The sequence below is a fragment of the Pantherophis guttatus genome, chromosome 2 (assembly GCF_059756535.1).
Source record: "Pantherophis guttatus breed Tessera chromosome 2, ASM5975653v1, whole genome shotgun sequence".
Classification (NCBI taxonomy): domain Eukaryota; kingdom Metazoa; phylum Chordata; class Lepidosauria; order Squamata; family Colubridae; genus Pantherophis; species Pantherophis guttatus.
The window spans coordinates 226,882,487-226,895,994 of NC_142064.1; the positions used below are offsets into that span (position 1 = coordinate 226,882,487).

Below are 13,508 nucleotides of genomic sequence, written 5' to 3' on the forward strand. Positions count from 1 at the left end.
TTTTGCAATATCCTTCCCCCAGGAGTGGGGAAAGAATGGAGATTTTGCAGTATCCTTCCCCTGGAGTGGGGTGGGAATGGAGATTTTGCAGTATCCTTCCGCTGCAATGCCCACCAAGCCATACCACGCCCACCACAGAACCAGTAGTAAAAAAATTTGGATTTCACCACTCTGCTAAGGCATCCATGTAACATTTGTCTGCAGTTCTTTGGCTTAACCTCTCTTTCTGTGGTATCCTATCAAATCTGAAGTTCAGCACAGCTCCATAATATAAGCTTTATTCATTAAGCATACATGACAGTGCTGATTTGTGTCCCATGATTGGACAAATAGCCTCAGTGCGGTCAAAACACATTAATGTATTGCTGACTATTCTAGGATGATGCACGTTGCCTCCTGGACTGTGAAGCATCTTCTGGAAATAGCTGATGTTTGCTCTTCTAGCACAAGCTCTGGGCACTTGCAGAAGCCCTTATATCAGGGGTGAAACGCTCCCGGTTCGGACCGGATCACCCGATCCGGTAGCGATGGAGGCGGGTGGTTCGGAGAACCGGTAGCAAAAATCCCTGTCCCCCCCATTGCCCAGCTGAGCCGCGCAATCATCAGAGCCTTTTTTTTTATTTTTAAAAGCATTTTTTCTACAACCTCTTTGGCCAAAAAAATGCTTTTAAAAGTAAAAAAAAAAAAAAGCCTCTGATGATCGCACAGTTCAGCTGGGATCACCAGAGGCTTTTAAAAGCATTTTTTCTATAACCTCTTCAGCTGAAGAGGTTATAGAAAAAATGTTTTTAAAGGGAAAAAAAGTCTCTGCTGATCAGGCAAGTCACCTGGGATCGTCAGAGGCTTAAAAAAAAAAAAAGCTTCTGCCGATCAGGCAAGTCAGCTGGGATCGTCAGAGGCTTTAAAAGCATTTTTTTTACAACCTCTTCAACCGAAGAGGTTGTAGAAAAAATGCTTTTAAAAGTTTTTTTAAAAAAAGTTGGCCACGCCCACTCAGTCATATTACCCCCACCACCAAGCCACGCCCACAGAACCGGTAGTAACAAATTTTACATTTCACCACTGCCTTGTATCACTTTCATATTGTTGTGAAATTATCTTCATTGGCGCGTTTTATCGCTTCTCTGAACTTACCAGCATTCTCTTGACTTGCCAATGAGAAGGTACCAGTTGATATCTTGGCCCACCCTTGTAATTCCCTCATTGCAATTGTTTTATGCAACGAAGAAAAACAACAATAATATAGTAATTAACCCAACAGAGAGAGAGAGGGTGACAGACATATCCCCTTGGAGCAACTGCCAATAATTCTGGAAAATCATTACTAAAGTGGTCAGCCTCTACAGTTCTTAAGTTGACCCAAATTCCCAGGTGTTCAACTTAGAATCAACAGTTTACACATAAGTAGGTTTATGACTGCAATAGCAAAGAAGGTTGGTGGAATCAATTGGCATGACCTAATGTCTCAACCTTGCAGATTTTTTGGGAGAAAAATTATCATAATCCTCAAGCTAGAGGTTCAGGCCAAAGATGGGAGTACAAATGTGTTGAATTCTGTGCCTTCCAACCTATTGGAAGATACCAGGTGAGGGAAAATGTATGTTATGGTTAGAATGGCGCTGTTCAATCATCACTCAGTCATCAACTGAGTGAATTATCTACAGCTACAACCTTGTAGCTGTAGATAATTGGGTGTAGATAATAATTGCCTGAATTATCATCTCTTGTCCTAGCTCAACTTGCAAGACGCTTGAGAACATAAAATGGAAAAAAAATAAAATTGCCCTGAAATACCATGGCTGTCTCTTTTCATTATTATATCTATTTCATACATCTATCCCAAAATAGTACCTTTGAGGTATTGCGAATATGAGAATTGAATTTAATCAGATTTGCAGGATACAAGTTTGAAAAGTCTGTAACAAGTTCATTCACATGGTACATTATTTCCTTTGTCAGTTCAATAACTGACAATTAACTTCAATATTTAATGGTGTTAACAATATATCCCACCTTGAGATCATCTGCAGTTATGCAGGCTAGTAATATAATTACCATCAACAACTTTCTGTCTTATTTAAAATTGTGTGTGTATGAGTGAGTGAGTGACTGAATTCTTATTGTTTCTGCTTGGAATAACTGCTGTTCAACTGATCTATATGATAAGATGTTAGCAGGAGAAGAATGAGTTTGGTGGGAGGGAAATATTCCATCTTCCTAGGGAAACATCTTGAGGTCAATTCTTATTGACTGAAAAGAAACCATCTAAGTTGAGCTGGCCTGCTCTACAAAGGCTAAGCATCTCCTCATTTGAGAGGGATCTCACCAGTGCTTGAATAAATATTGACTGCAATCTACCCTCCAATTTCTCATAAATGTTCTTCCTCTGTTTTACTGCTTCATTCTCAGAATGCATTAGAATTTCTGATGGTAGTACAAGAGTTATTGTTGCAAAATGGATTTTATTGTTTTTTAATTCCCTTTTTTATATTAAAAAAATCAAATAACCGTAGGTTAATTTGGCACAGGGTATCTTTCAACACAGGAAGGTGTTGTTTCTATGTAAGCCATTTGCAGTTCCCGTCCTCTTACAGTTTTTTTTATATTTGCTTTGCTTGCCGTTCAAATTAATTTGACCTAAGTCAATTTAATTTTTCTTCCATGAATAAAATATTTGATGTTCTCAACCAAATGCTTTCTGGTTAACATACACAAAAAAACCCAAGTAGAATTTGAGACTGTTATATCCACTCCTTATATCTTTGAATGAAATAGAACAAGTAGACATAGAAAATTTGAATGTCTTTTTTTTTTTTTAAATTTTTTTTTTATTTTACTTTTGAATAAACATGGTGAAGGCCACCCAGAGACACTTTGATTGGTGAGACGGTGGCCTATGAATTCAATGAATGAATGAATGAATGAATGAATGAATGAATGAATGAATGATCACTACAAAACCAGGCAAGGTCTGACTATGGTTGGTCATTTAGTGTATTTTAGACTTCTTTGCCCAATTTGAAACACAGGCATTTGGTCTGCCTGCATTATTGTTCACATAGTTAAATAATATGAAACCTTAATCCTTTCCCTTTCTTAGAACACAGATGATATATTAGTGAATGACATATGAGAATAGGTCCTGTACAAATCTTTGGCTCATACACAAATATTGCGCTATGTCACAACTGCTTCTCTAGGGAGCTCTCCACATAGAAAGGAATGTTAAGTACTGAAAATATTCAAGTTTCCTACTTAGTCAAGAGGCTTCTTGAGGGGAGCTATCATTCAAAGGCAAATTTGCTCTGCCCGTGTGGTTTTGATATTTATTTCCAAGAAGGTGTTCCCATCAAAATGTGCCTATATGTTTGTGTGTATGAGAAAGAAATAGGGACTGGCATATTCCCAGATGGCTCCATTGGTGACAAACCCCTTGATGTCCTAGTCTTATTGAAATGAATGAAGGTACTTTACATGAAAAGACTAAAAGCTTTCTCATACAATCTTGCAAAGTGTTATTCCACTCCATCTAAACCGTACTCGTTGGTTTTCTGTACCTAGGGCAATCCTCTATACCAGGGGTGTCAAACTTGATTTCATTGAGGGCCACATCAGGGTTGTGTTTGACCTCGGGGGGCCGGGCTGGGCATGGCCAGCTTGATATCACTTGTGTCAGGGGTGCCTGTGGTGGCCTGAGTGCACTGCCAGCGAAAATGAGTTCCTGAGTTCATTTTCATTTTTCAAATAAACCTCAGTTTATGGCTGGGATGGCCTCTTGCAACCCACTGCCAGCAAAAACAGAGCTCAGGATGGCCGCAGGCAGCCCTTGTGAGTTCCGTTTTTGCTGGCAGAGGCACTGCGGGCCAGTCCTTCTCTGTTTCCAGGGATGCCCCAGATTGAAGCACCCCCTGAGCCGGATCTGGCCCCTGGGCCTTGAGTTTGACACCCCTGCTCTATACCAATGTTTTTGCAACCTTGGCCAGTTGAAGATGTGTGGACTTTAATTCCCAGAATCCTCTGGGAATTGAAGTCCACATATCTTCAAGTGCCCAAGGTTGAGAGACACTGCAATATACCTTGATCTAAACTTTATAGAAAGCTTACTTTTCACAATAAGGTCTGAATAAGCTTCTAGCCTGTCTTTTAGCTACGACCACGCATATTAAAATAACATTTAAATTGCTCGAGCTTTCTGGAACTATTCATCTGTTTTATCATGCATGTTAAGCACATTAACAAGATAAGGGATCTAACTTTTACATTGAATGGACAATCTTTTTTCTGTACCGAACTTCATTTCCTCAAGGTAATCAGTGGCATGACTAGAGGGAAATATATATACCGGTATATGGACACCCATTCTCTGTCTGATACTCCCTTGAGGCACCCTATTCTTTCTCTTCTGACTAGAAAGCTGTGAGGAATAAAAGTCAGTTCTTGAAATGAACAAATGAAATTAGTCTGAGACCCATCCCCATTTTACAATTTTTTTTATCAATGAGCTAGATTACAGAGAGCAAAATCTTTCTACTACAGAACCAGCCTTACTGATCTCTGGATTATACATTGCCTTCAATCTAGGACTTCTTTCAAGATCCAACAAGGAAGCTGAATTGGTACTTTCACGGAGCAATTTTTTTTGTTTTTCAAAGAATGCAATATACACACTGAAGCTCAAGGCTCCATTGAAATAACCAATATGCAATCAGTTTAGCTATTTGACATTACTGAATTCACTAAGAACTCTTTGTGACTGTTATCATATTTTTATTCTTACTCAGTAGACACTTTTCCTCAAATACCTAGACAGTGGGCACCACTGTGTTTAAGGGAGAATTTCTCATTAAAAATTTCCTGTATATAAATTACATTGTTGCCGAATTAACTTTTGCATGCTTGATTAAAAAGCAATTTATATATCAGTGATTTTAGTATGAAGGTAATGAATGGAAAATGAATAATTTTATGTAATAAAATCTTATGTAATAAAAAAGCAACAAAATTAAGAAAGACATCATGTTTTTAAACCTAGTCTAATTTTTCTGCTTCATTATTTTCTCCCCTGAATTTCATGTGTAATAACAATAATTTTGTTTGGCAAAGTCCATTATTACTACTGGTATTTGTTATTATTATAGCCAGTTTAAGAGCGTGGTGCTATGGCTGCAATATGGGACTAATTGCAAAAGCAATCTGAAAGACTGACTTTTAAAATACACAGATATAAATGTTGCCTTACCTTATGTTTTTGGAAGGAAATTTTTCTTGCATATGACTGTTTGCTGCATTATTTATTTGTTTGTTTGTTTGTTAACTTTATATGCTGTCCATCTCACCAGCCAAAGTGGGTGGCTTACAATGCCATAAACATATAAAATATAAAAACATTAATATTAAGAACAATCAAATAAAGGCTAAAAACCGAGAGGACAAAATGGTGTGGGGTGAGCTTTTACCTTTCATTCCACCAACAACCTTTAGCATGGCATGCCTCTTTCAGGGCACTAGGCCAACCAGCAGAGCCAGGTTTTAAGGCCCTTCCAGAAGGGCAGGAGAGTGGAGATGGATCTCGCCTCCAGTGCCAAGACGTTCCAGAGGGTGGGGGGACAGAAGGCTCTTTTCCTAGACCTCAAACTGAAATTCCTTGGCTGAAGAGTTCGCAGCAGGCCTTTCCTGCCAGAGCAAGTGGGATGGGCCAATCCCTTTGGGATGAGACAGTTCCTCGACCAATCTGGTCCCATGAGCACATTGTAAGCCGCCCTGAGTCTTCGGAGAAGGGCGGCATATAAATCAAATTTAAAAAAAGGGGGGGGCCTTAAAAGTGGTTACCAGCACCTTATCACATCATATTATCATATCCCAATAAACTTTAGTTAACTAATTAAGATGTTTGGCTCTTGTCACTGTAGAAAGTTAGCACCCACCCCTCTCCTAGAAGAATGAAATATCTAGGAAATATTAAAAAGGCAGAATATTATATTTCCTTGGATGAGAAAAGGAGAAATGTTTTTAAAGACAAAGAGCAGCTTCCTGCAGCTCTCTGCCCCCAGCAGATATTTGGTGCCCATTAAGACTGGGCCAGCCTATCTACAAGACAATTAGAACTTCAGCTTCAGGGTGATGACCCTCAAGACATAATAGGATTAGCCCTCTACCCATCTAGCAGTAAGACTCACTGCATTGCGAAATCACCTGGGGGACATTACATCACCCAGCAAGGTTCAACCAACCTTAATTCAGACAACCTCAGCTGTGTCCCCTGCATAGCCCCCTGGGAGTCTCACAGCCAATAGACTACATGCCCTTGCCACAGGAACAGGAAGCTCAAGTTCAAAGCCCAAGAGAGGGTATAAATAACACACTCTCTCCACTCCATGTGGTCAGCTACCCAGAATCACACGTGCTTGGTGGTTCTGCTTCACAATTAAACCATCCTTCCAAGCAGTCTCCATGTTTCCAGTGTCTTTCTCCCCACTTGGAACTGAACCCAGATGGACAGTTCTTCCAATATCACCATGATGATGATGATGATGATTCAGGAAGAAACAGAGTGGAATGTAGAGTAGTATTCTAAATGAAATTAGTCTAATAAAATTAATTTGCCAGTCACAGGATGATAAACCCACAGCAATAAGTTCCCAGCAGATCTCAGACTGATTTGGAAACCTCTCTGCTCAGTCGGTTCCAACAGCTGACAAAATGACATTCCCTCCCTTCATAGCTCACTGGGCAGAGAAGAAGCGTCAGCGAAAGAGAGAGAAGGGAGTGATTGACTATAAGCTCACAATTTGTTGATCACTGGCTTTGATTATGCTCACCAATAGCAAGTAGATCTCAACGTCACTTCCAAGGAAATGCTAACCTCAGCAGGAAAAGGTTCCCCACCCCTGGTGTTGTTTCTTTATGAAGAAATGTTTTTTCTTCATATTCTTGCCTAAGGTTTGCACAACTTTTCAGGATGCACATTAGCATGAAAACTGGCACAATACCCAACATCTCAAGAAGCTTGCTAGTATAGGCCCTCTTTTGCATGCAAGGAGAACTGAAATCAACACCATTCTTGGGTTTATTCAAACTGTCTCCCCATGTTTTGCACAGTATTTCAGAAAGCACATTAGTACGCTTGTACAATTGCTAGGGCAACATCTTGGTATATAGCTGCATGGATTATGACTAATCCTTGCACAATATTTTATAAAACATCACCAATGCATTATGCTCTTCTGTTAAATCCATCTTTTTCTTTGTATGAATTATCAGATACTTCTGCATCTGGGATGGTTAATTTTTTAATCCTTCCTCCCTCCCTCCCTCCCTCCTTCCCTCTTTCTTTCTCTCTCTCTCTCTCTCTCTCTCTCCCCTTCTTCCTCCTCCTCCTCGTCCTCCCCACAGATGCACAATCCCACTTTTCAGATCAATGAATACCATCTTGCACGATCAAATGCAGCATTCAAGTCATCTCTACATTTTGATGGATATGGCTGTAGATTCATTTGTTGCAACAACAACAACAACAACAACAACAACAACAACAACAACAACAAGCTGATCAACCTGCTTGGTGCCTGGGCCTGAGACAAGGTATGGATGGGCAAAGGTATGTTGCGGTAGCATAAAATACATTCACAAATCGCCACAGCTTCTTTTATGGCAGGATGCAAAAGACTTTATGTGGTCTCCGACTTGCTGACTTTTGTAATTTGAAAGATCCTATCTCTCACATTTGTAGTCAAATATTTCAGCACCAGGGTGGGGAGGGGGGCAGCAGGGGAGTGTTTCTATCATGTGTTTAATTTTCTCCATATTGACTTAATTTTTTTGCTTTCAGAGCCGGGGTTTAAGACTGTGAGTTTTGAGATTTTAGTTGGCTTCACTAGTTAAAAACTGGTGTAACCACAGTATTGGAGCCTTGGTGGCGCAGCAGACTAAAGTGCTGTTAAGTAACACCAGCTGCCTGCAATTACTGCAAGTTCAAATCTCACCAGGCTCAAGGTTGACTCAGCCTTCCATCCTTCTGAGGTAGGTAAAATGAGGACCCGGTTTGTGGGGGCAATAAGCTGACTTTGTATTAAAAAATACAAAGTATTTTTTTTGGGGGGGGGGAAGCCCTACTAAGCAGGTATATACAAAAGTATGAAGGTTATTGCTTAACGCATTGTAAACCGCCCTGAGTCTCCGAAGAAGGGCGGCATATAAATCAAACCAATAAATAAATAAATAAATATTGCAATAAAATAATTGAAGCCTTTGGGAACTAATAAACAGCATAAAGCACAACCTTGCTCAGATGCCATTCCTCAGCAAAGGAATTGCAAAGGGAAATGGCTGGAGCTAGACTAGATCAAAAACATTGATACCACTTGTTCAAGCTCAGAACAGAATCCTGGATTTTTATCTAACCCCAAGAATTACAACTAAATGTTGTAAATGTTTATCAAATTTTAAAATAATTTTTAAATGTTTATCAAATTTTAAAATAATTTTATAATAGTTATAGATGCTTTAACTCCATTTTGTAAATTATACAAAATTGGGTAAAACTAGGGGCTTTTCTGGGGGTAACAACATGTGAAGCTATTACTCAATTATAACAGAGGCATTTATGATAAATTGACTTGAAGTGTTTTACATACATTGGATAAAAAGAACTTTCTGATATTCGGCATTTATTAATAAAGAAAAATATTCAGAAAGTGCTGCTTTAAGTGCTTATCACATCTTATATGTTTTCCTAAGAATTGCAACAGGTCTTGCATCTTATATTCATTTGAACCTATTCTTCACCATTTCTCTTTTATAGCTATGCAAATTTCTATTCAATCCTGTAGAGCAGACAGGGGTCTTCAGCCTTGGCCACTTTAAGCCTGGAGGACTTCAACTCCCAGAATGCTGGCTGGGGAATTCTGGGAGTTGAAGTTCACCAGGCTTTGCTGGCTGGGGAATTCTGGGAGTTGAAGTTCACCAGGCTTTGCTGGCTGGGGAATTCTGGGAGTTGAAGTCCATCAGGCTTAAAGTGGCCAAGGTTGGAGACCCCTGCTATGGAGGAAAGCACTTGATGCATCTGATGAAGGAGGCGCCAGGAAAAAAAACACCATACACATTTATGAGTCTTTTACGTGTGGTAATATTTGGTTCTTTTCCTTATGGAAAGCAAATAGCTTTCACTTTCATCTCCTCCTGAAAAGTGTTCCTTGTTCGTCTCCTGCAAAGCTGGTGTGAGATCACTGAGCCACCATTTGAAAAGGGACATAAATTGCAAAAATTGTATCGATAGAGGCACTGCTTGTTATCTGAAGATGCCTTCTAAGGCTTTTCTAGAACATACCCAGAGCAACTTATAGGGATGGCATGCCATGCTTCTACAAAGAACAGAGCATAGAATCATATGCTAGTCTTCCCACACTTGTATATCTTTTGGAAGGGATTGGGGGTAACACTGATCCCCAGGTGCCAAGAATGAAGTGTTTATTCGTTAAGTTTCCTGCTTTCAGACTGGCAGGACATTCTGTTTTTCCTCTCAAAGAATAAAAGAAAAACAGTGGCATGTGATGCTTTTTTTCCCTCTTTTTAACCTCTTTCAGTTCTGCTGTGAAGCTCAGTGGGGGAAGAATCATTAACTGTAATAAAGGGCAGTGGGTTTCCTTGCTTCATAGTTTTTTCTAACCATCCTTTATTCTTTTTCCTATCGCAGACATTTTAATTGCAAGTGCACACAGTATTTGTGAACTGCCGAGAGTCCCTAACTGGATTGCAGCAGGATATAAATATAATAAATAATCTTTTTTTCTGAGTAAGTGATCAACAGCACGATTGCAGAGGTTAATACTGAAATGTGTTTCTTTGCATAGATAGAGGCTTCGTCTGGTTTTATAATTTTAGCGAGAAAAAGTAATAAAGCTGCCAAGCCTTTTTTTTTACTTGAAACTTTTGCTTTTTTATTGTTAATTTTTCTCTGCTGACACAAAACTACAGGTAGTCCTTGACTTATGACCACAATTGAGCCCAACATTTCTGTTGCTAAGTGAGAAAGTTGTCAAAATGAGTTTTGCCTCATTTTTATCACAGTTGCCACAGTTGTTTAGCCAATTACTGCAGTTGTTAAGTTAGTAACACGGTTGTTAAGTGAATTTGGCTTCCCCATTGGCTTTGCTCAGTGGTGAAATCTAAAATTTGTTACTACCGGTTCTGTGGGCGTGGCTTGGTGGTGGTGGGGTAATGTGACTGGGTGGCCGTGGCCAATTTTTTTTTTTACTTTTAAAACCATTTTTTCTACAACCTCTTCGGCGACGAGGTTGTAAAAAAATGCTTTAAAAAGGCTCTGACGATCCCAGCTGAGTTGCCTGATTGGCAGAGGCTTTTTAAAAAACTCAGCTTGGATCATCAGAGGCATTTAAAAGAAAAAAAGTCTCTGCCAATCAGGCAACTCAGCTTGGATTGTCAGAGGCATTTAAAAGAAAAAAAGGGTTTTTTTCTTTTAAAAGCCTTTGACCATCCCAGCTGAGCCGCGCGATCATCAGAGTCTTTCTTTTTTTACTTTTAAAAGCATTTTTTCATCCGAAGAGGTTGTAGAAAAAATGTGTTTAAAAGTAAAAAAAAGCCTCTGATGATTGTGCGGCTCAGCTGGGCATAGGGGGGGACAGGGATTTTTGCTACCAGTTCTCCGAACCACCCGCCTCCATCGCTACCGGATCGGGCGATCCGGTCCGAACCGGGAGCATTTCACCCCTGGCTTTGCTTGTCAGAAGGTCGCAAAAGGGGAATCACATGACCGTGGGATATTCCAACCATCATAAATATGGGTCAGTTGCCAAGCCTCTGAATTTTGATCATGTGATCATGGGGATGCCACAACCGCTGTTAAGTGTGAAAAACAGTCGTAAGTCACTTTTTTTCAGTGCTGTTGTAACTTCAAATGGTCATTAAATAAACTGTTGTCAGTTGAGGGCTACCCATACTGGAATCTCAGTAACATATAATGTAACAACATTACAGTAAATGTGGAAATGAATATCAAAATAACCATTACATGTAAAATTTAAGCCACGCGTTCTTAGGGCTTTGATTAAAAAGTTACAACCTCTTTAAAGCTGCTTTGAAACCTCAAAAAGAATATAACTGCATTTGTTTCCGCATGGAGACCGCTTCTGAACTTTGTGCTTAAAGTGGAAAAGAATGAAATTTTGATCTGGGGTTTTACTGAGTAGATTGATAGATCTTTATAGTGTTGCAATATTTTCAGGATCAGACTCAATAAAGATAATAGAAGTTAAAGCTTTAAATATATTTCTTTTTAATTATGATAGGCATTCTATATTCACTGAATATTCAAGGTAGAAGCAACGAGAATGGTGAGGGTGGCTCCTTATATATACAAGGGGTGGAGCTAGGAATGGGAGTGGTAAGTTATGAATACATTAAAGTCCAAAGAATAAGTTAACCTCTGATGTTCCATATATACATTATTTACACATTGGAGAATAAGGCATTTACATCTGACAAATCCCCCTCTAAATGCCGGTTCGTTACACAACACCAATTACATTCTGATTCAGGACAATATAATACATATAATTTAGAAGTTAAATATTTGTGTTGTTTAGAAGGTAAGGGTTTTGTTAATATGTCAGCTAATTGTTCAGAAGTATCACAATGTATTGCTTTAATGAATCCGTCTTGAGACAGTTGTCTCACATGCTTAAACTTTATATCAATATGCCTGGACCTTTGTCCAATTGCATCGGATCTGGATATTTCAATGGCCGCTTTATTGTCTTCATGCATAATAAATGGTAAGGTGGGTTTCTTCCAAACATCAGTGATCAGATCATTGAACCATACAAGGTTATTTGCAGCTTTGGACAAACAAACATATTCCGCTTCTGTAGTAGAAGTGGCTACTAGTTCTTGTTTACCAGTATACCAGTAAACTGGACAATCATTCAATAGAAAAACATAACCAGAAGTACTCTTTCTGCATGATGTATCACCAGCCCAATCTGCATCAGCATAACAAGTAATTTTTGGTTCTCTGTCATTATTGGGTTCCAACATTAAACAAAAATCTAATGTACCCTTCAGATATCTTAGAATTCTTTTGACAGCTTCCCAATGATACAAGGTTGGTTTACTAACATATCTTGACAATAGATTGAGAGGTAATGCAATATCTGGCCTAGTCCAATTAGATATATAAAGAAGTGAACCTATAACTGATCTGTAAAATGTGTTGTCTTTAAACTCAGGGGAAGATTCATCAGTGTTTCTAAGAAAATCAGTTTGCATAGGGGTGTCACAGGTTTTAGCATTATTTAAGTTACATTTGTTTAGGAGTTCGATGATTTTATCTTTCTGTGTAAGTTTGAATCCCCTTTTAGTTTTGTTAATTTGCACACCAAGGTATTTATTCACTTTACCCAGAGATTTCAGTGAGAAGTGTTCATTTAACTTATTTACAAAGATTTCCCTGCTCTCTTTATGCTTTCCAATGTATAAAATATCGTCCACGTAAATTAATACAAATTCAATATGATCATTACTCTTTTTTACAAAGAAACAGTTATCAGCAGTGGTGGCGTTGAAATCCATGGTCTTAAGTACTTTTACCAAGCAATCGTACCATCTTTTGCCGGATTGTTTTAATCCGTACAGACTCTTATTTAATAACCAAATTTCGTTCTTATTAGTGTATTGACTGTGTGGTGCTCTTACATATATTTCCTTATCTAATTTTGCATGTAAGTATGCGGTCTGTATGTCATATTGGAATACGTCCAGATTGAGTGCAGATGCTACTACAAGGGCTGTTTTGACACTCTCTGTTCTCACTGTGGGTGAATATGTATCAGTATAGTCTTCTGGATATTTTTGTGCATAGCCTTGTGCAACTAGTCTAGCCTTGTATAAGGTATTGCCTCCTTCTAAGTTCTTAATTTTATAAATCCACCTGGTACCTATAATTGTTTTATCCTTAGGTGCGATCGCAGGTGTGAATACATTTAATCCTTGTAAACTTTCCATCTCTTTTTCCATAGCTAGTTCCCATTTTTCTCTTTCTTCATGTGGAAGTTTCAATACTTCTTCATATGTATTAGGTGTTATTTGTTCTCCATTCATATGCATTATGTAATCTTTGTATTTATTTGGTATTTGGTTTCTATTGTTTCTAATAGTTCTTTCAGGCTTGCTATGGTTATCATGCAAATATCTAGCTTCCTTTTTTGTTAATGTGTCTGTCTTTATTTTATGCTGACTATTAGTCCAAGTTTTGGTTTTGTTCTTACTTTTGTTAATATTTTGATTTTCTGTTGTTCCTTCCTCGCAAGATATCGTATCTTTACATTTATTAGGAAATATTTCATTAAGGTGCAATTTTGACCAATTGGCCTGTTCATGGAACACAGCTGTTCTGGATACTATAAATTTGTTATTACTATCAATAAATCTGTACCCTTTGGTTCCAGTTTCGTATCCCATGAATCTTAATCTCCTGGATACGTTTTCTCCCTTTC

The 13,508-nt window shown here is 38.6% G+C and overlaps 2 long non-coding RNA genes across 6 annotated transcripts in view; one reads left to right on the plus strand and one right to left on the minus strand.

Moving 5' to 3' along the window:
* LOC117673886 (uncharacterized) overlaps nt 1-13,508 on the minus strand; it is a 119,569-nt gene that overhangs the window by 21,249 nt on the left and 84,812 nt on the right. The gene's annotated exons all lie outside the window — the stretch shown is intronic.
* LOC117673884 (uncharacterized) overlaps nt 1-13,508 on the plus strand; it is a 45,386-nt gene that overhangs the window by 15,567 nt on the left and 16,311 nt on the right. Inside the window, exons 2-3 of one of the 3 annotated variants that reach the window (XR_015731675.1) lie at nt 7,393-7,581; nt 7,829-8,201. This is a non-coding gene — a long non-coding RNA (uncharacterized LOC117673884). Of the gene's footprint in view, nt 1-7,392; nt 7,598-7,828; nt 8,202-13,508 lie in introns of those variants that run through there. The other 2 variants (XR_015731674.1, XR_015731676.1) reach the window with 2 other exon arrangements.